Here is a 23,459-nt window from a genome sequence, read left to right on the forward strand (position 1 = left end):
CCAGGGCTGCCTGACCCCAGGAGACTCCTGAGTGTGTGCAGCACTGTAGTATCTCAGGACAGGTTAGCAGTGTGTGTTGGAAAAAAAGGTCGAGGATCTGGATAGTTTGAATTGGGGGGGGGTTCATTCTTTACCTCATTCCTTATCCTCATGCTTCCTGGTGAGGATGGAGGAGGGGCCATTCTGGATGGAATCCTCACTTAATAACAATGCTTAGATTTCACTAGGCTAAGTGCTCTAACTGATGCTAATCGGGAGGATGAAACTTCAAAGAGTATCTCTGAGACAGAAAGTAGAGAAACGGGGACCAGTTGTGGGTAGATACAAACCAAAGTGAGAAAGACAAGCTGGAAAAGTGTGAAAACCAGCTCCTACTGTGCCTGTTCCTGAAGGAGAAAGCAGGGGTTACTCCTCATTGCACCTCTGGCTCGGGCATGGTGGGGTGGCTCAGAGTCTGGGCACAGAAATATATTACTCACGGTCAGTCTCAGTGAAGTGGATTGCTGTGGGGTGCATCGATCTAATAGCCTTGTTTTGTTAGATGCATTAGAGAAGCACCAGTGGCCCAACATGGTTCTAATAATAGCAGTGACAATGAGGGGGGTGGGGGGTGGACGGTGGATCTATGGAATGAAGTCTGCCCGAGAGAAAAAGAGAGCAGGGGAAGCAAAGATGAGCTGTGTGCACACACAGCCCTTCCTCACCTTTAGGGGAGTGGGGAGCTGGGTTGCAAACTTCTTTGAGATTACTCCACCTTTTGTAACCTGAGAGCTGGTTCACAAAACAAGTTGGCACCGCAGCCCCAGACTCTGCTTGTGGCTCAGCTCCTGAGCTGGCGGAGGGCTTGCTGGGTGGGTAGCTGTTCATGCATTCTGCGGCTGTGTAACCTTAGGAGATAAAGTGGGGTGGGATGGGAAATGGAGGCATCATAATCTGAGGAGGAGAGGTCCCTAATTACCCTGCTGGCTGTGGGGGTCAGGACAGATAAAAATCCTGGTTACGCCTTTGCCACCCATCCCTCCATAGCCACAGGTAAGGTCATAGGCAAGCTCTGCCAAAGCCCTGGCTACATGATCCTCTTTCTGCTCCCTCAGACGCCCCTAGCCTCCTCTCCCGGCTTGGAAGGGAGGGGTGGTTACCGCACTGAAAACACCAGCTCTCAAAGCCCAAGCCACAGGCTGCTCACCGCAACACCTGTTACCACCTAGAGGTGTGTCCTGGAGTGGGAGCTGGGAGGTGGCTGGACTCTGGGGTAGGGTGGGGGTGGGGACCCTGGGAACCCAGCGGGACTGGATTTTTTACTTATTTGAGGGCTGTGCAGAAAACATTATTTAGAACAAAATGAGGTGTTCTTTCTTTCTGAAACATCCCAATCTCCTTTCTTGCTCTAACAAATATGCGCCTGATGCCATTTGCATAGTGCAGGAAATGACTAGGGCCAAGGTGCTCCGTCCCTCTACTGAATCCATCATCATCCATACGAATATAAATAATATTTGTGAACAGCTTTTGTGAGAGAACACTGAGCTGCACTCTCAAGATGCATGATTTTATTACAAGTCTGTAAGCTGTATATTTTTTATCTGCCCTTTAAACATGAAGAGACTGAAGCTTAAGGAGTTTAAGACGCATGCTCAAGGTTGTGGAGTTGGCAGGCAGTAGACTAGAAATGGAATCCAGGGCTATCTGGCTTCAGTGCCTGTGATGTTGACCACTCACCATCCTCCTGTCCTTTTCTGTGAACACCCACTCTGTGGTCAGCTCCAACTGGGGCCTGGGGACATGGAATGGAAACCACAGCCCTGCTCTGTGGGGGAGGGTGGCTGTTGCAGGTGTGGAGGAGGGGGAGGGGCTCCGTGGGAGAACTTCTGTTCCTGTCTGCTGGTTGATTGCTCTCGTGGGGAAGGGACATGAACATGGCACACAAGGGACACTTTTGGGGTTTGACACTGGCCTCTGTTTTTGTTTTCCTGGTGAAAGTTGAGAAGTCTGGGTTCTCTGCGCTACCTTGAGAAAATCCTTCTCCTCTCTAGCCTCACCTTCTGCATCTCAAAAAGGAATGACAGAGTGGGCGGTGAAGGGTATCAGGTGTCCCCAGGGGCTTGCAGGCCAGTGGGAGAGCCCCAATATTGCCCTTTCCTGAGGCCGTGGGGAGTTACCTGGTTGTGTGACATCAAACGATCTCCTCTCCTTTCTGGTCTCCCTATCCGCAGGTACACAGAAATTATGAGGGGCTAGAGAGCTGAGCTTTGCTGTAGAGCTGAAGTCAGTGGCCTCTCTGAGTGGTGGAGTCTTGTTCTGGTTGGTGCAGAATTTGTGGTCCTAGAGTTTATGATCTGTCCTGGGCTTCTTGTCACCATGTCCCCAAGAATCTCAGCATATCCTGGGCACCAAGAGATCCTCAGTTATTTTCCTTAGCTCAGTAGTTGTTCATTCATCCATTGCTATGAGGTTGGTTAAAAAGATCACATAACTTCCCTGCCTAAAAACCCCTCACAGGGTTCCCACTGCACTTAAATAAAATGCTCCTGTCTTGTAATTGTATCCCTGGTCAACAAGGCTCTGAGTCATCTGCCCTCTGCTGACCCAGGGATATCTCAGCCTCACCGCCAGTTCCCTCTCTCCTTCTCCCTCTGTGCCAGCACCACTGTCTTCATTTAGCACTTTTAATGCCCATCAGGGCTTTACACTACGGTGCCTTCTGCCTGGAGGCACTCCCCCTGTTCTTTCTCCTCAGAGGAGGACCTGCTGATGATCCTGGCCCAGCTGTCACTCTTCATCACATCACTTTGTCTCCAACACGAATCTACGGGTAGCTTGCATATTTGTGTGTTTGCTCTTCCTTGTCCATCCCTCTGGTTAACTGAAAATCCCGTGTAGTGGTAGTGCCCTGTCTTAGCTTACTAATTCCATCTCTCAATATCTAAAACAGGGTTTGCCACATGAGAGGTGCTCAGTGTGTTTTGTGGTTGAATGTGGGCACTGATTTGAGTGTATTTTAAAGTGTGAAGTGTGTGCCCTGCTCTTGTGTATGTATCCAGCTTCCCAGCTCCAGGGTCGCACAGAGTCGGAAACCACTGGCACGACTTAGCAGCAGCAGCTCCGGGAAAGTCTGGGCTGAAGAGACAACGAATCAGATGTGAGTGGTTTAGCTCTGCGTAGTGCCAGGTGGTGTGCTTCTAAGGGGAGGGTGTCTAAGGTGGATCTCTCTCTAGGCATGGGGACATTGTCTGACTTGGTTGGACAGAGCACATTTCTGACTTGGGCCTAACTCCCATAGGATGGTTTCGTGTCATGCCCCACCCCACAGGACTCTCTGAATCACACCTTTTGTGCCAGAGGAGACCTCCGCACCTGCTGGAGTTGGAGATGTCTCTTCCTTTTATGAAGAGCTGTGTGACGTGCTTCTCTAAGCAGTGGACATGGGCAGGTTTTCCAGTCCCACGCAGAGAATGGACATCCCTGTAGTGCTCATGAGGGGTGGGGAAAAGAAGGAGCTTCTTAAAGCAGAGTGACAGCTGAGTCATTGCTGAAGACAAGGCACACTTATGTGGATGACCATCAGCAGGAAGAGACCGGGGACTGGTTCTAGGGAAAGCCGTTTGCAGTATAGCAGAGGCCAGAAGCGTACCTCCACCGTTCACAGGAAATGACCTGTGTTGATAAGTTTAGGGTGGGAATATGAGGGACCTGCCCTCCTCTCAAGCTCTCAGCGTGCCCTTCTCAGTTGCTCCCTCCCCTCCCATAAGTCCTGATTCTGCCCACTGAGTACTGTCGGGGGTCCAGCTGGGCTGGATGTGGGAGGAGATCCTAGAGCTGCTAGTCTGCCTGGGAATCAGAAACATGCAAAGCAGCTGGAGGTCAAAATTTGAATGCGACTCTGCCCGAATGCTCTCACCCGCTTAGCCAGTCACCCACTAGTCATTTATGGAGTGCCTCACAGGTGCAGGGGTCACTGTATGGAGTGCAGGGAGACCCAAGGAAACCCAACAGATTGGGTTTCTGCCCTTCTGGAATTTACTTTCTAACAGGAAAACAGATCTCAGCCACAAAAATGAATAAACATCTAAAATCACAGCGTTTGTGGTGGTGGGTAGTGGGTTAGTCACTCAGTCGTGTCCAGCTCTTTGCGACCCCTCAGGCTGTAGCCTGCCAGGCTCCTCTGTCCATGGGGTTTCCCAGGCAAGAATACTGGAGTGAATTGCCATTTCCTCCTCCAGGGGATCTTCCCAACCCAGGGATTGAACCCATATCTCCTGCTTGGCAGGCATGTCCTTTACCACTGAGCCACCAGGGAAGCCCTGCAACAGTTATAATAAGGGTTAAATGAACAGGGTGCCATTGTGGGGAAAAACAGGAGAAACATACTCAAGCTGAGTTGGCAGGCATCTCTGTGGAGATGATGTGGAGGCTGAGACTTGAAGGATGAGAAGGAGCCAGCCATGGACAGAGCTGCAGGGAGAGCATTCCAGGCAGAGGCCCTCGTGAGTGCTGACTTGGGGGCAGGAATGAGGTTGTGTGAACTTGCAGAAGACCTGATGGAGACCAGGGTAGGTTAAGAAAGGCTTCAGGAGTGAGGGGCAAACTGTGGACAAACAGTGTATGTCTACACAGCTTGACTAAGAACGGACATCTACTGATTGCTCACAGGGAGCCTAGCACTGTGCTTTTGTTGCACCTGATTTAATCCTCACACCATCTGAATACTCCTAATCTTGGAGAGGAGGCAGCGGAAGTCAGTTGCCACAGGCTGTGGAGCAAGTCAGCGGTGGGATGCGCTTTTGAACATAAGTCTGATTATTGATCATAACTTCAAAGTGATTCTGTCTCCCAATGCAGACTGCACACACCTGCCACGTGGAAAAGGACCAAGAAGGGAGAAACCAGAGAAAATTGTAGTCATGGCTTTAGGCTGTTGGGAGGATCATGTAGAGAGATGTGTGGATAATCATGTGATGGAAAAACGATTATTAAAGCTCTTCTGCAGCTTAGGGAGTTTATTATTCTTTGATGAACAGGGCTTCTCTAGAGCCCTTTAGCAGTCTAAATGTGGAAAGCAACGCCACCTGTTGGTGAAAAAGGGTGATGACTGTAAAACAACTCAACAACACTTGGATCCGTCCCTGATGAAGTGTTTCTTGGTCTGGTGGGTGCGGATGTGTGAGAGGAATGGGTCCAGGGCTGGAGCGAGTGCAGGAGAACTCAAAGGCACAGCTCTGCCTCCGGAATAGAGAGGGCTGAGTTGGGAGGTTGGGCTCCCCACTCTGTATTCCTCACGGGCACCAGAGGATCTCAGAAAATAAAAAGGCAATGTGGAAAAAGTGAGCAATCTTGAATGGCTCAAGAAGGTCGGAAAGGCTCCAGCAAAGAGGCAAAACCTGAGCAAGCAAGTGTTTGTGCATAACTGTGAAATGATGTAAGCTTTTCTCTGCAATATTGTTTGAAATATGAAAGTTGTGTCCCGTGTGTCCATCAGTAGGGGGTTGGTAAGTAAAGTATGTTGCATGCATATAACAGAGTGCTACACAGCAGTGAGAAAATGGTGAGCAACTCTTTATGCACCGAGATGGGAAAGTCCCCACTCGTATTGAGAGAGAAAAAGCGAATAATAGCAAAAACTAAGGTGTAGAACAGTGTGCACAGGATGCCATGGTTTATGTAAAAAGGAGAGGGGATATAAAATCCATATTCATCTTGCTCATGTGAGCCAAAGGAAACTCTGGAACACATATGAAGGTAGTGGTTTAGTTGCTAAGTGGTGTCTAACTCTTGCGACCCCATGGACTATAGCCTGTCAGGCTCTTCTGTCCTTTGTCCTTGGGATTTCCCAGGCAAGAATACTGGAGAGGATTGCCATTTCCTTCTCCAGGGGATCTTCCCAAACCAGGGATCGAACCTGGGACTCCTACATTGCAGGCAGATTCTTTACTGACTGAGCCACCAGGGAAGCCCAGTACGTGTACGGGAGACTATCAATACTAACATAGTGGTTGTCTGAGTGGATGGGTGAGAGTGGGAGGAAGGGGAGTGAGATCATTCATCTCATATCTTCGTATCTTTTAAATTTTAAATTAAGTGTGTAAATCCCGTATTCAGGTTGATGGTTTTAAAAAGGAAACTTACAAACAAAAAATGAGATGAAATTTTGATCCCTTTGTAACTTGGCACTGCTTCTCCTTCCCTGGGTCTTTGCCTCCTTGGGTCCAGAACTGGTAAGCCCTGTGGGCCACATACAGCCCGGAGGTCTTTTATCCGCTGAACTGGAAACTTGTAAACTTTATATGTGTGGAATAACTTGTCCCTCGAAGGATTATTGTTAGACTTTGTTCATCCATGTTTTCTGATTCCCATGAGATTCACAAAGTTGCAAGCATAAGCCTTTTGTGCTTTACTGTAATTAGTGATGAGTCCAGGTAGCTGTTCATTTGGTTAGTTTCAGATATTAACTGAGCTACTATGAAGTTTTGGTTCTAGTCTGATCCCTGGAAGTATCCCCAAGAAGCCTTGGCCCCAGGTTTTGCCCTTGGAGGGCTCACCATCTAATGAGGAGATGAGGATGTGACCAGCACCACGGTGGAGGAGAGCAGAGGATCAGTGGGTGTCCCCACTTGAGGGAATCATTCTAATCTGCCTGGCAGAACTGGGAAGGCTTCAGGGAGGAGGGAGCACTTACATGGAAACTCAGAGCATGAGTGTTGAGCAAATGCACCTCCAGCATAAAGAGCCAAGGAGAAATGGCTGAGTTTGTTTTTAGTGCTCAGAATAAGCTTTTCTTTTTTTTTTTGTAATGCATGTACTAAGGGGTACCAAGATGTGTGTGTTATTTTTCAAGGACTCTACATTCATTTAAAAAGAGAAAGATGTGCCTTTTGTTTATTTCTTGTAATTTCCATTAAAATTAGTGTAAGAAACCATTTTGTCTGTACCCAGGTCACATAAAAGAAGTTGTTGCTTCCAGTTTTATGGTGGGGGCAGGAGGAGGTCAGGGAAAGCCCCTGTCTTCCTGTCTGCAGCCTGCCCCCTCAGCTCTAGTGGGTCTGACTTACTTCACTATGGGACTGGATGAGACTGGGGCCAGGGCCTTGGTCATCGGGGAATGCCATTTCCTGTTGTTGCACAGGGTACTCCTAGACTGCTGTCCCCCTGGCCCCTGACAAGGCCACATAACTAGGCTGTGTTCCCTGTGTGACCCCAGTTGACGTGTCTGCGAAATAAGAAGGCTGGACAAGGTGATCTGTTGGAGGCCTTCTGGAACTCAGCCCCTACAACCACAATGCCAAACTCAGGCAGAAGTTCACGTCGTTTCCCAGGGGATGGGCTCCAGTATATTCAGGTGGGTATGGCCTCCCTCCACCTTTCTGTCACAATAAAGGTGTCTCTTTCTGAGCCTCAATCAGAGGCAGTGTGATTCCATTAAAGAATATTCAGGAAGAGAACTGAGGACAGATCTGGGTTTAGGCTGAGACCTTTCCCCTTTCTGGGCATCTCTTCCTGTCTAGTGACAGGCCATTGGATCAGGCCTGTCCCAGCTCCAACTTTGCCAGGACAATCCCTTGTCCCTCAGTGGCAGACATGGAATCTGGGCCCTCTAGGCCAGCCTCTCCCTTCTGCCTCCCACATGTGCTTTCTCAAACATGTTATGGGAGTGAATTGGAGCTGTGTGTACCAGTGGTGCATGAGAGCCTCTTACTCAGGCAGTGCTCCACAGGGAGGACCTTGGGGCCAGTGCACAGAGGAGTCGTTTGGCCCAGCCTCCCATTAGAGATGGGCTGCCATTTAAATGTGAATGTTGTCCCCAATGAGTTTATGAGACAGGAGGTAGATGGGCCCCTCCAGGGGTGAGCAACGGGTTTGTTCCTTGTGGACAAAAATTACAAAATATCAATAGCAGGACAATTGAGAGAGGAGGCTGGGCCCATCCCAGAGAAGAGATAAGAGACAACATATTTCTCATTCTCCAAGTCAAGGAGACCTTCCTGACTAGAAATCTCCTTGGTGGTCAGAAGGGGAGTGATGCTAAGCTACCCATAGGTCTCTTCACTGGAATCCATCTTGGCTGAGAGATGCGTGTTCACACATGGGAGGATCCTGAGATATGCCAAACGCCAGATCAGAACCAGCCAAATCAAAATGATTGGACAAAGGAAACCTGGAGGAAATGCCCCAAATAGGTAATTTAAACTACCACAAGGGAATGACTCTTTCTTAGAGTCCACTCTTGTTTCTATCCACACATACTGTGTTCTCTTTTCCTCCTAATAAGTACTTTACTTGCTTCACTACTTTCCATCTTTGTGGGAATTCTTTTTGGCAAAGCCAAAGGACCAGGCCCTTGTCGCTGATCACTGGTCTAGTGGCTAGGATTCGGTGCTCTCACCACCATGACCAGACCTCAGTCTCTGGTGGGGACCTGAAGCCCTGCAGAGGCTACCCAAGATCATTTATAATCACAAAGAACTGGCTGAAGAGAAGACAGGTAGCACACAACTTTGAATTTATCTTTGTTTCTAGATCACAGCATATTTTAGTATAAATTAATGTTTTTAAAAGTCTGCCCAAAATTGTCCTGTGGAAGAGCTTCATTAAGTATTGTGGCAGAGGTTCAGAACATTCATTTATTAAATGTAGAACAGAGATGCTGTAGCATTCTGTTTGGTATTTTGCCTTGTTGAGGGCCTCAGTGGGTGGATGTGGCCTTCTCTGAGGGCCTCCAAGAGGCTCCTTCCTGAATAGTAGAGGAGCTTTTAGGAATTGATGTGCAACCGTGATCCTGGGTTAAACCAGTCAGTCCTAAAGGAAATCAACCCAAATATTCTTTGGAAAGGACTGATGCTGAAGCTGAAGCTCCAATATTTCGGCCATCTGATGGGAAGAGCCAATTCATTGGAAAAGACCCTGATGGTGGGAAAGATTGAAGCCAAAAGAAGAGGGCTGCAGAGGATGAGGTGGTTAGATAGGATCACCGATTCAATGGACATGAATTTGAGCAAACTCCAGGAGATAGTGAAAGACAGGGAAGCTTGGAGTACTGCAGTCCGTGGGGTCACAGAGTCGGACACAATAGCAGCCAGGTCCTGGGTGGGACCTGGCCTAATTTTTGCAGGATGACTCTTCTTCTGTAGGAATAGTGATGAAAAGGAGTGAGGAAGGAGGAGGTGAAGGTGCGAAAAGTGCTAGGTGAATTTGTGAGTGAAATCTGTGGAGCGTTTGCCAGCCTTGGGATCACTTAGAAATCCTTTGCCAACTCCAGGGAGTTGTCTGAGCAACCACAAGGTGGAGCTCTTTGTCCGCTTCCGGAAGGCATCTGCTCCCTCTTGGAAGGCTTTTCCAGACTGGAAAGTGTGGAGGTGGGTGCAAAGGACTTGCAAGGAAAAGCGCCCAGAGGGCAGCTCCACAGTTCCTTCAAAGGGATTCCAGTGTCTCTGCCTTGAAGGAAATTCACTTCTTGGCACCCAGACAAGCCGCTTTCTGCTCTAATAAGTTAGTGGTGTTTTTATCCCATCACAGTCCAGGGCTGTGAAGCTCAGAGAGGTTTCAGGTTCCCAGAGCCAGCCTGGGGCAGAGCCCAACTCCAAGTCCACGTCTTTCCCTGATGTACATCCTATCCTGTATCAAGGGGACTTTAGTATTGTCCCCAGTAGGTTGCTGCATTGCATTATTCCAGGAGGCATCTCTCCTTAGCAGTTGGTGCTCCCTGAAACCATGGACTATGGCAGCCATTTACTGTCCCCCAAATAGAGAGTTCTAGAACACCAAATATATAAAGCATTATTGTTTTAAAAAACTCGCTCCTTTTAAAAAATATAATATATATGCAGAGGAGTTAAAGTCAAACAATATGAAAGGGAAAGAAAGTCTCTAATGAAGTTTTCTAATGAAAAAGTTTTCTAATGGAAAGAAAGTCTCTGTCTGTTGGCCCCAAGTGTGTCCAACATCCTTCTCTGGAGGTAGCTATTATTACCAGTTCCTTGGGGGCTCTTCTGGAAATATACACATGTACTTTTGCATGGAACAGACTTTATTTTCTTGGGCTCCAAAATCACTGCAGATGGTGAGTGCAGCCATGAAATTAAAAGACACTTGCTTCTTGGAAGAAAAGCTATGACCAACCTAAACAGTATACTAAAAAGCAGAGACATTACTTTGCTGACAAAAGTCCATCTAAGCTATGGTTTTTCCAGTAGTCATGTATGGATGTGAGAGTTGGACCATAAACAAAGCTGAGCACCGAAGAATTGATGCTTTTGAACTGTGGTGTTGGAGAAGACTCTTGAGAGTCCCTTGGACTGCAAAGAGATCCAATCAGTCCATCCTTAAGGAAATCAGTCCTGAATATTCATTGGAAGGACTGATGCTGAAGCTGAGACTCCAATACTCTGGCCACCTGATGCGAAGAAACTGACTCATTAGAAAATACCGTGATGCTGGGAAAGATTGAAGGTAGGAGGAGAAGGGGACAACAGAGGACGAGATGGTTGAATGGCATCACCAACTGGATGAACATGAGTTTGAGCAAACTCTGGGAGTTGGTGATGGACAGGGAAGCCTGGTGTGCTGCAGTCCATGGGGTCAAAAAGAGTCAGACATGACTGAATGAACTGAACTGAACTGTGGGCTCTAGAGCATGGGCTCAGTAGTTGCGGAGCTTGGGCTTAGGTGCCCCATAGCGTGTGGAATCTTCCTGGAGTAGAGATAGAACCCATGTCTCCTGCATTGGCAGGTGGATTCTTAACCAATGGAGCTTGAGGGAAGTCTGGGAAGCATTTTTAAAGGCAATGTGAGGGAGAGGAGTCCAGGGTATGTGATTAACTCATGCACTCAGGTCTTGGGGCTATGTACTCATGGTCATCAAATAGTTAATTTCATCCATTTGGTGGGAGTTTTAGCATCTGTAATACATCTCTGGAGATGGGCATCAGATACGACTACCTAGTACTTCAGAGAATAACTAAAACAGAGGATATGGGGGAAGGATCTGTCCCAAGGAAGCCCCATAGCTTCCTGCATGCTCAATTGCTCTGTTGTATCCTACTCTTTGTGACCCTATGGACTGTAGCCCACCAGGCTCCTCTGTCCATGGGATTTTCCAGGTAAGAATCCTGGAGTGGGTTGCCATTTCCTACTCCAGGGGATCTTTCCAGCCCAGGGATCAAACCCACATCTCCTGCACTGGCAGATGAATTGTTTACTGTTGAGCCACCTTGGAAGCCCAAGGCCCATAGGGTCCTGGTCAATTACATTTTTAATTGCCCCATTTCAGTGTATCATCCACTTAAGGAGAACTGATCAGATATTTTGTAGGATACTATAAGTGGGCTTAAAAAAACCTTTTTAGTTTATATTGAGGTATAGCTGATTTACAATGTTATGTTAGTTTTAGGTGTAGAGCAAAGTGATTCAGTTATACATACACATATATCTATTCTTTTTCAAACAAGAATGGGCGTTTTTGATGATACTGTTATGTAAACTCTTCTCTCAAATGGCTAAACCACTGCAAGGATCCCAGGATCCTGAGCAGGGCTTTTGTGTGCAATTGGTTGGCTGGTGGAAGTGATAAAGGAGAGAGAGTTGGAGCACTACTTTGGGGAGAGAGTTCAGAGGACATTTGTTTGGGAATAGCCTGTTTGGATGGTTCAGTGAGAAAAAAGCCTCTTGAAGAGAAGGAGCAAAATCTCCCATGTCAACACCACAGTCTATCCTGTGGGTCTGTAGATCTTCTCTGCTGAGCACAGGGTTTGGAGAGGGCAGGGTGGTAGGAGACTGAGGCAGAAAGAACTCGGGCTGGAGTCTGACAGTGTGGGCTCAGCACCAGTTTTGTCACTTGCAGATCGCACAGTTCTTTACAGTCTCCAAGCCCCAGGTTCACATCTGCAGGGTGGGGATAAGCTCTCCTCTTCTCCAGGAAGCATGAGGATTTGCTGGAATCCTCAGGTGGAAACCCTCACATTTTAGCTGCTGTGGAAGGGATGGTTTTGATGATGATGACTGGCCCAGAGAGGAATTGGGAACCCGGAAAATGCATGAAGTGTTTGCGCCCTTAGAAGCTGTTTAGTCTCTGTGGAGCTGGAAACAGCCACTTTCCTACCTGGGAGAGGGTATTTAGAGAACCCAGGAGCCTAAAACTGCTTTGGCTTTTCTTTCAGGATAGATACGCTATTTTAGGACAAGTAAATTAAATCAAAGCTTCCATTGAGTGTCTTCTTCAGAAACCTGCCTGGGACCTTATTTTGGAGGAATGCAGTTAAGGCTTGTTTGTGAAACTATTGGATTGGCTAAAAAGTTCATTTGGGTTTTTCCGTTAAGATGTTGTGGAGAAATACTTGAATGAAATTTTTGGCCAATCTGATACAATGCATGTATTTCTTTGTATTTAGAAACCTGTATTTAACAATCTATATCTATCTCTATTTTTTTCTTGACTATATTGAGCTTTTTCAAAAATGAAGGTTTCAAGATTCTGAAAACCATGCCGATTCTACCAGAATGGGGTAGAAAATGGGGACCGCCCAACTCATGAAAATCTTCCACCGACCATTTCTGAACTCGCAGGAATAATGTAGTGATGTGGAGGAGAAAAGGGATCCAATGTTTCTTCCGGGGATTAACAGTGAGTCCAAAATTGCAAGAACTTGGAGAAAAAGGCTCTTGTTGAGTTTGCCTTTGAATAACCGAGGCGCTTTCTCTCTGAGCACTAAGTGTTGAGAGGCAGTATCCTTACTGCCTAGAAACCCAACAAAGACTGGCTTGGTGGCTGCTTTGAGGTTTCTGTTCCATGTAGAATTTTAACCATGAAAAGACACAAAGATTGGTTTCTTCTGAGTCCTTAACTGAACACCACAAAGGGGGACAATTAGCGGGGAGCTGGGCTGCTGTCTCCCACCAGCTATGCTGCTGCCATTCAGAATCTTGGACCCCACACTCCAGAGCCATGTGGGGTACACCACCCCAGGCTTTCTCCATCTCCAGGGTTTGGAAATGTGCCACAGACTTAGCTGTGGAGTGTGGTGGGTGTGGAGTGTGGTGGGCTCCAGAGAGGCCATGAATTGTGGATTAGAGAGAGTGGGTTGTTATTTAGTTTTGTAATCACTTTAAAAAAAAAGTGGTTGTGTCACCTTTACTTGCTGGAAGTCCTAATCTGTAAAATGGGATGAAAATTCCTGGATTGAAGGCCTGCTGTTACGGTAAACTGAGATAACTGTAGATAGTGTTGGCTCAGGGTAAGGAGGTAATGGGCTTCCCTTGTGGCTCAGGTGGTAAAGAATCCACCTGCAATGTGGGAGATCTGGGTTTGATCCCTGGGTTGGGAAGATACTCTGGAGAAGGGGAAGGCTACCCTCTCCAGTATTCTGGCCTGGAGAATTCCATGGACTGTATAGTTCATGGGAGTCATGAAATCAGATTGATTATATTCTTTGCAGCCAAAGATGGAGAAGCTCTATACAGTCAGCAAAAACAAGACTGGGAGCTGACTGTGGCTCAGATCATGAGCTCCTTATTGCCAAATTCAGACTTAAATTGAAGAAAGTAGGGAAAACCACTTGACCATTCAGGTATGACCTAAATCAAATCCCTTACGATTATACAGTGGAAGTGAGAAATAGATTTAAGGGATTAGATCTGATAGACAGAGTGCCTGAGGAACTATGGACAGAGGTTCATAACATTGTACAGGAGGCAGGGATAAAGACCATCCCCAAGAAAAAGAAATGAAAAAAGGCAAAATGGCTATCTGAGGAGGCCTTACAAATAGCTGAGAATAGAAGAGAAGTGAAAGGCAAAGGAGAAAAGGAAAGATATACTCATTTTAATGCAGAGTTCCAAAGAATAGCAAGGAGAGATAAGAAAGCCTTCCTCAGTGATCAATGCAAAGAAAGAGAGGAAAACAATAGAATGGGAAAGACTAGAGATCTCTTCAAGAAAATTAGAGATACCAAGGGACAGTTCATGCAAAGATGGGCACAATAAAGGACAGAAATGGTCTGGACCTAACAGAAGCAGAAGATATTAAGAAGAGGTGGCAAGAATACACAGAACTATACAAAAAGATCTTCATGACCCAGATAATTATGATGGTGTGATCACCAACCTAGAGCCAGACAACTGGAATGTGAAGTCAAGTGGGCCTTGGGAAGCGTCACTGCGAACAAAGCTAGTGGAGGTGATGGAATTCAAGCTGAGTTATTTCAAATCCTAAAAGATGATGCTATGAAAGTGCTGCACTCAATATGCCAGCAAATTTGGAAAACTCAGTAGTGGCCACAGGACTGGAAAAGGTCAGTTTTCATTCCAATCCCAAAGAAAGTCAATGCCAAAGAATGTTTAAACTACCACACAATTGTACTCATCTCACACACTAGTAAAGTAATGCTCAAAATTCTCCAAGCCAGACTTCAACAGTATGTGAACTGTGAACTTCCAGATGTTCAAGCTAGATTTAGAAAAGGCAGAGGAACCAGAGATCAATTGTCAACATCCATTGGATCACTGAAAAACCAACAGAGTTCCAGAAAAATATCTACTTTTGTTTTATTGACTATGCCAAAGCCTTTGGTTGTGTGGACCACAACAAACTGTGGAAAATTGTTAAAGAGATGGGACTACCAGACCACCTGACCTGCCTCTTGAGAAACCTGTATGCAGGTCAGGAAGCAGTAGTTAGAACTGAACATGGAACGATGGACTGGTTCCAAATCGGGAAAGGAGTACGTCAAGGCTGTATATTGTCACCCTGCTTGTTTAATTTATAGGCAGGGTACATCATGAGAAACACTGGGCTGGATGAAGCACAGCTGGAATCAAGATTGCTGGGAGAAATATAAAAAACCTCAGATATGCAGATGACACCACCCTTATGGCAGAAAGTGTACCCCAATGTTCATCACAGCACTGTTTATAATAGCCAGGACATGGAAGCAACCTAGATGCCTATCAGCAGACGAATGGATAAGAAAGCTGTGGTACATATATACAATGGAGGATTACTCAGCCATTAAAAAAGAATACATTTGAATCAGTTCTAATGAAGTAGATGAAACTGGAGCCTATTATATAGAGTGAAGTAAGACAGAAAGAAAAACACCAATACAGTATACTAACACATATATATGGAATTTAGAAAGATGGTAATGATAACCCTGTATGTGAGACAGCAAAAGAGACAGAGATGTATAGAACAGTCTTTTGGACTCTGTGGGAGAGGGAGAGGGTGGGATGATTTGGGAGAAAGGCATTGAAACATGTATAATATCATATAAGAAACTAATCACCAGTCCAGGTTCGATATAGGATGCTTGAGCCTGGTGCACTGGGATGACCCAGAGGGATGGTACGGGGAGGGAGGTGAGAGGGGGGTTCAGGATGGGGCAAAACCAATACAATATTGTAAAGTTATTAGCCTCCAATTAAATAAATTTAAATTTAAAAAAAAGAAAGTGAAAGAGGAGAGTGAAAAAGTTGGCTTAAAACTCAACATTCAGAAAACTAAGATCATAGCATCTGGTCCCATCACTTCATGGCAAATAGATGGGGAAACAGTGGAAACAGTGAGAGACTTTATTTTCTTTGACTCCAAAATCACTGTAGATGGTGACTGCAGCCATGAAATTAAAAGACGCTTCCACCTTGGAAGAAAAGTTATGACTAACCTAGACAGCATATTAAAAAGCAGAGACATTACTTTGCCAACAAAGGTCCGTCTAGTCAAAACTATGGTTTTTCCAGTAGTCATGTATGGATGTAAGAACTGGACTATAAAGAAAGCTGAGCATTGAAGAATTGATGCTTTTGAACTGTGGTGTTGGAGAAGACTCTTGAGAGTCCCTTGGACTGCAAGGAGATCCAACCAGTCCATCCTAAAGGAAATGAGTCCTGAATATTCACTGGAAGAACTGCTGCTGAAGCTGAAACTCCAATACTTTGGCCACCTGATGTGAAGAACTGACTCATTTGAAAAGACCTTGATGCTGGGAAAGATTGAAGGCAGGAGGAGAAAGGGAGGATAGAGGATGAGATGGTTGGATGGCATCAGCGACTCAATGGACATGAGTTTTAGTAAACTCAGGGAGTTGGTGATGGACAGGGAGGCCTGGTGTGCTGCAGTCCATGTGATCGCAAAGAGTTGGACACAACTGAGCGACTGAGCCGAATTGAACTGAAGGATGTAATAATAGTAGCCATTTATAGAGTACTGTTATTCTCCCCATTCTGTGTTTTATGGCACAGGTACTCTCTGTCTGACTTTCAAAGCCCCCCAGACCATTCCCAGCTCTATATCTTCTGCTTTGACTGAATAGGTGTCCATGATGTCTCCTGTTTATCTTCCTGGTACCCTGAATGAATAGGTGTCCATGATGTCTCCTGTTTATCTTCCTGGTACCCACAGGGATAAGGGCCCATGTCCCTGACTGGAATGTGTGTATGTTTGGTCACATCTGACTCTTTGCAACCCCCTGGTTTGTAGCCCGTCAGGCTCCTCTGTCCATGGGATTTCCAGGCAAGAATACTGGAGTGGGTTTGCCATTTCCTTCTCCAGAGGATCTCCCGACCCAGGGACTGAACTCAAGTCTGCTGCGTTGGCAGGGAGATTCTTTACCACAGAGTCTCAGGGGAAGCCATGTCTTAGTTTGCTCACCTTTAAAAGAGTTTGCAAAACAGTTCCTAACAGTTTAAATTGTTTTAGGATTAAATTATATGAAGAATGTATAGGATTTCCCAGGTGGTGCAGTGGTAAAGAATCTGCCTGCCAAGCAGAAGACTTGAGTTTGATCCCTGGATGGGGAAGATCCCCCAGAGAATACTGGCAACCCACTCCAGTATTCTTGCCTGGGGAATCCCATGGACAGAGGAGCCCGGCAGATTACAGTCCATAGGTTTGCAAAGAGTCAGACACGACTTAACAGCTAAACAACAGTGACAAACAAACATGTCTAATGCATAGGCCATAATAAGAATTGAATAAATTATTGTTGGTCTTCAGCGAATGTTTGAGTAAATGTTTCTGTAGTCAGCATATGAATAGCTTGCCTAACTACACGTATTTAGTAAAATCAATGTACCATAGCATTCTCAATTGTATCCTAACCTTTTGAGTTTGCTTTCATTTTTAGTTCTATATTTTCACCTATAGTAAATAAAAGTTGCAGTGAACATCTCCATGCAAGTATTGATTTCCTTGAATGGAATTCTTCTCTTAAGACAGAATCCTAGGAATGAGATTATTGGTTTACAGGGCTTATTCAGCATTTCCAGAGGATGTTTCCATTTGGCCACATAGGCTACAAAGAGAAATTTAACAATACAAAATACTCAGAAAATGTATATTATCTTAAGCAATTCTTTTTGATCTTTTTGATGGATGTCTTGCTTCCATTTAACTTCTCATTTTAGCTAGGTTGAAAATCCATGGCTTTAAAATTTTTATTATATGTAATTATTTCAGTTTTTTATTCAGTAGAGCTATTATGCATAGTTATTTGTTTTTAAAAGACTTACTGCTTATAAAAATTAATGTAGCCATTATCTATTTTATGCAACTAGACCTTGGGGTTTTTTTCCCCCTTTCTGCCTTTATTAGTGTGTTATGTCCCTTCATAAACGTGACAGAGATTTGACTCTAGATTAAGCAAAACCAGAATAAGCTGGCTCTTGTAACTAGGAAAGAAGGGCTGGTACTTTGGGCAAAGTTGGATCCAGGGACTAACCCATGTGGCCATAGTTTTGTCCTTCCATTTCTCTGCTTTAAATCCTTCTGTATGTTGGCTGTGCTTCTGGACAGATTTTCTTCAGAGGATCCCAGGGATGAACTCTAGTCCTGAGAAATCACACCCTTTTGACTTGTGATCAAAGAGAAGAGAAGCCTTTCTCCATTTTCCACCCAGCAAATCTTGTGAAGTCCCTGATTGGCTTTCCTAGGTCATGTGTTTATGTCTCAGCCAATCAATGTGCTCGTGGACTCCTGGGGTAAGGTGAGGGTATGCCTGTGCATTAGTGCTCAGTCCCGTAGACTCTCTGAGATCCCATGGACTGTAGCTCGCCAGGCTCCTCTGTCTATGCGGTTATCCCAGAAAGCATACTGAAGTGGGTTGCTGTTTCCTCCTCCAGGGAATCTTCCTGAGCCAGAGATCAAACCTGAGTCTCCTGCATTAGCAGGCGGATTCTTTACCTCTGAGTCATCTGGGAAGTCCAAAGTGGATGCACTTTTAAAAGTAAATATTTCTTCATTGACTTATCATTTTACCCGTTTAGGTGAGGGTGGGTATCATAATATGCAACCCCTCAGGCTTTACAGGTTAGGGAAGGGGCTTCAAGAGTGAGATACTGTTACTGAGGAAGTGCTCAGGTAAACAGCATGCAAGTTGTGAAGTAACCACCAGATGGCACTTTCGATCTTTCTCCTTCCCTGGGTCTTTAGCTCTCTTAACCCGCAGAGAGTTGGTGCAAGCTCTGGGAGCTGGTGGTGGACAGGGAAGCCTGACTGTGCTGCAGTCCATGGGGTCACAAAGAGTCGGACATGGCTGAAGGACTGAATTTAACCTGCAGAGATATGTTCAGTGGAACTCCTGCTTGATGGGTTTCAGAAAAACTGAGGCCTTGCAGTTGGTAAGAAAAGCAACAAGCCTAGTGGGGGCTATAAACCCTGAGGGAGTGGGGAAAGTGGTATAGTGTGGACGGACCTGTGGATGGAATGGGCTCAAAACCTAGATGGCAGCTTGTCTCCGGTGGTGGTGGTTGGCTATTTTCTGTTAAGCTTCTCCTCTCTAGCCAGACTCCTCAGTACAAAATTCTGAGTTCGCTTAAGAATGTTTTATGAAAATGCCTGAGTCGGTCAGGAATTTGGCTATCCTCTCAAGAGTAGTGAGAGATCTCAAACCAGAGGCTTCCCGAACCTTCTCCCTCCCAGTGCGCAGCCTGCTGCCTTGAAGAGGCCAGCTGTGTGATGGAGAATGGGGGGCACGCTGGAGGTGCCCACTGCCGGGCACAGGGGTGGACACGGGTGTGGGAGGACACAGGGCTGCTGCTTCCCATCTGCTTCCCCATAACTTGGGTGAGTGAATGTTACAGTCTTAGGGCCAGCATGGTCCTGTGGGCTAGGGACCCAGAACTTTCTGGTTGTATGGACAGACCTTATAACCTGGTGGCCTGCAGGGTAGAATAGAGGCTCTAAAAGAAGGACCTGAACTTCAGGGCTCCACTCTAAGAGGCGTTTTCTCACACACTAGCCCCCAGTGACCACAGTGACCCCTTCCCTTGTTTTCCTTCCCCCACTGGTCATAAAATACCTGCTCTGTGCCAGGCACTTGCTGGGGGCTGGGAATTCAGAGACAAAACCTATTCACTATTGTCAGAGATCCCACAGCCCAGTTGGGTAGATGGACATATGTAGAAAAACACCATTCAGTGTGGACATGCTGAGGGTGTAGCGCAATAGAGTGGCCAGACAGGCCTGGGTTGGCTAGTTGGTAAGTGGATGATGTTAGGCAGGTGATGGAGTCTCTATCAGACTTTTCTTGTTTGTAAAGTAGGGATGATACTATAGACGTTGATGCCTATTTCATAGAGTTGGTGTGAAGAGTGAGTGAGAACGTGTGTAAGGCACCTTGTCCCGAGCTTCAGACAGAAAGATATGCAGGTCTCATTGATTTTCTTATCTTGTGTATGTCAAAGCCAAGAGGCAGAATGAACATACTGGGTGATAGAATGTGAGCCAGACTCTGCTTGAAGGTTTGGAGTGCTAGGGAAGAAACTGGTAAGACTTAATAATTAATTGGGACAGATGTAGAGTGGTGGGCTTGGGTTCAAAAGATCAGTTGCCCAAACCCAAGCATGGAATGCGGGCCTGTGTGGCCTGACACTCTGCTCTTGTATGAAGAGGCCTTGGGGACCATTTAAATGCCTGTTTAATGGATGTGATGGGGTCACTAGCACAGTTAACAGGGCTTAATAGAAATCTGATGTCCTGACAAAGGAAATGAGCCACCTCTGTGTAGGAGGTGGTTTGGGGAGTGGGGGTGTCCTGGATGGCTAAGGGCCCAGAAGCCATCGCCTAGAATGACTGAGTGGACAGGCAGCGTTAGCCTGGAGAGGGTCACATGTGTCACCGCCTTCCCAAAATGTCAAGCGTTGGCACCGGGAAAAGGTATTGTGCTTCCTCGGTGTTGCTCCACAGGGGGACCTTAGGAAGCCTCATTTAGGTTTCTGATTTAAGGGTGAACTTTAAAACTTTTTAGCTGACTCGGACTTTTCCAACATGTGAGCTGCATTATGAGTTGTGAGGCTCCTGTTACTAAAAACATTCAAGCAGCCTCTGGAGGCCTTATCTGGGATGACCTAAGGCAGGATTTATACAGGGTCCAAGACACCATAAGGATAACTTCAGAGGAATACAAGAATCTTCTGAAGTTGTTTGCAAGGTTGTGCAGTTCTTTGAGGGAAAAAGAAATAGAGTATTCATCAACTTTTCAAGGGCACCCAGTGTCCAAAGTGATAAGTTGCTTGGTCATGTCTGACTCTTTGTGACCCAGGGACTATAGCAGGCTCCTCTGTCCATGGAATTCTCCAGGCAAGAATACTGGAGTGGGTTGGCATTCCCTTCTCCAGGAGATCTTCCCAACCCAGTGATTGAACCTGGGTCTCCTGCATTGCAGATTCTTTACCACTGAACTACCAGGGAAGCCCCCATGTCCAAAAGCAGTTAAAAAATTCACAAGTTCAAAGAAATTTGGATACCAGGTAGGACTAGATTCTAAGGTGTTTTCCTTCTGGAATTTAAGAGTCTTTGGATCGTTAAATATGTTCTTGTAACATGAAATTTTTATTATTATTAGCTATCATTTATTTGCTTGGTATGTGTCACGTGAAATTTTACATATTCTATTTGAATAATCTCATCTAGTTAAAAATAACTTTGAGATTAAGTGCTGCTATTATTTGTATTTTACAAGTGATGAAACTGAGGTATGGAAATTTGATCAAATTCTCAGAATGTTCAGGTTCCCTGGATAGATATGTGCCCCAAGTTTGCCCTTGTTATGTCTAATAGATGTGATGTTAATCCAAGTAGGTCCACATAGGGTAGAAAACTACAGTTTTCCCTTGGACATTTTAAAGCCAGGATGATAATAATAAATAACTACCATGTAGCGACTGCTTACTTTCTATGTTGAGACATTCATCTCATTCAGTGCTCACAGTAACCCTGTAAAGTTGAGACTGGGAGAAATTAAGGGGTTGGGAGAAATAAAGTAACTTGCTCATGGTTGCAGGAGAGGTTGCTCATGGTTGCAGGAGAGAAGCCTGCATTCTCAGCTCTGCAGACATGGGGGATAGACACTGGGCTGGGGCCTGGGTGTCTTCTGTGTACCTATCTGATGAGGGACACTTTCAGTACATTTGGAGGGAAGTACAGAAAATCTCTTAGCATCTGAGGTGAGTCAGCTCAGATAGAGTGGCAGGAGGTCATATCCTGAAACCTCAGAACAGGAAGCCAGCCCAAGGACTGAACATGGAGAGGACAACAGTCAGTAAATCTGAAGTGCCTGGGTGACCCTTCCTCTTTGGCCCCCACCCCAGAGCTGCCTAGGCTCCAGGTGGCTCGGTGAGCCTGAGGCTCCTGCATGGCCTGTGTCTTGGGATTCTGTCCTCTCTTCCACCCCAGCTCCTCCCAGGTTCAGGGAAGGGAGTGAGTCAAAAGCCTTATGGTAGGAAAATACTTCAGACTTGCCCACAGCTAACATTCAAAGGGGTCATGTGTTGTTTGGGACTGCCTTGAGGGAAAGGAGTTACACCTTTGGGACTTCACAGTTTTCCCCAAGCTTCCTGATAAGCATCAGCCCTCCCCAGGCTCACTGAGGGAATAAGATGTCAAAGGCCCATATCCCGTTACTACTTCTCTGAAGTAGCTAATCCCTCCCTTACAGGACATGCCAACCTAATTGTCAAGGAAAGATATTCCTCAGTCCTCTGGGAAATACAGCTGCTTATCTGACTTTTGTTCTCCTGAAACCAGAATCTGATACTCTCATTGTCTGGGGAATACCATGTGGACAGACACACAGAGAGGGGGACAAGGATTTTGATTTGGGTCTTTATTCAACAGATGGGACTCCCCCAGTAAACAATCTACGGGCATCCATTCTAATCTTTTTCTGGCTAAAGAGGGAGGCCAGGGTGGAACAGGGAAGCAGAAGATGGCCCAGGAAGATTCTCTAAAGTGCTGTGTGGGGTTTAAGGGTCACTATTACTTCCCAAAGGCCCATACTCGCTCAGGTTGTCCAAGGAGAGAAATAATTTCTTAGACATTGCACAATCCCACACCCTATGTACTCTCCCACTAGGCCCTGAAAGTGGGCTGATCATATAATTTATCAACCACACTAGAACTCTTTTAAGAGCATGGAAGGGAACCCTCTTCATAATTATGCTGGGACGACTGTCCTAGACCTGGATTATCTCAGGAAACCAGGACATAGGGTCATCCTACCTAGCAGGGTCCAAACCAAGATTTAACCGTGCTCAAGACCACTTGCCTAGACCTGGGGGTATAGCTCAGTGGTAGAGCACATGCTTAGCATGCATGAGACCCTGGGTTCAATCTCCGGTACCACCATCTTCAGGCTTCCCTGGTGGCTAAGATGGTAAAGAATCCACTTGCAATGCGGAAGACCTGGGTTCGATCCCTGGGTCAGGAAGATCCCCTGGAAGAGGGCATGGCAACCCACTCCAGTATTCTTGCCTGGAGAGTCCCCACAGACAGAGGAACCTGGTGGGCTACAGTCCATGGGAACGCAAAGAGTCGGACATGACTGAGCGTAGGACTACTTGACCACTCTGTGACTCTGGCCAAGTTACTCAGTTTCTCTTTGCCTGAAACTCTTCATCTGTAGAGTGGACTGACTAACATAGAATTTGTTGAAAAAGCACTCAAATATTGGCAAGTGGCCTTGAGCATGGTTAAATCTTGGTTTGGACACTCCTAGGCAGGATGACCCTATGTCCTGGTTTCCTGAGATAATCCAGGTCTAGGACAGTCGTCCCAGTATAATTATGAAGAGGGTTCCCTTCCATGCTCTTATTATTATTTTTATTAAACTCTATTGCCCTGCAGAGTATGGGAATCAGCCAGGTTGGTATCTTAGCTGTAAAGGAATTGAGGGATGTTCTTTATGTCATAATTTTCTTGGTTTATAATACTTTTTGGCTTTACTAATGCAAATACTTAACTCCTATCTGTCTTTTCGGGCCAGTAGACAAAAGCCTTTGTAATGTAGAAATGATTCCTGTGTGAGCGCTGCTTTCAAAGACACAATGGGTTGAAAGAAAGTGCCTGTTGCTTCACCTTCCCTTTTGCTCCTGGGGGAATATCCTTGAATATTAGACGAGTGTCTCATCTGCATCTAATTAGACATCCTGCTACTGTTCCCAGAATATCAGCTCTCTTCGTTGTGAAACAGGCTGATTAT

The 23,459-nt window shown here is 45.9% G+C and overlaps 1 non-coding gene across 1 annotated transcript; it reads left to right on the forward strand.

Moving 5' to 3' along the window:
• Positions 1-22,534: 22,534 nt before the first annotated feature.
• Positions 22,535-22,606, forward strand: TRNAA-AGC (transfer RNA alanine (anticodon AGC)). The gene has a single exon. It is a non-coding gene; the product is annotated as a tRNA-Ala (tRNA).
• The last annotated feature ends 853 nt before the right edge of the window (positions 22,607-23,459 follow it).

This window comes from Capricornis sumatraensis, chromosome 9 (assembly GCF_032405125.1).
Source record: "Capricornis sumatraensis isolate serow.1 chromosome 9, serow.2, whole genome shotgun sequence".
NCBI lineage: Eukaryota > Metazoa > Chordata > Mammalia > Artiodactyla > Bovidae > Capricornis > Capricornis sumatraensis.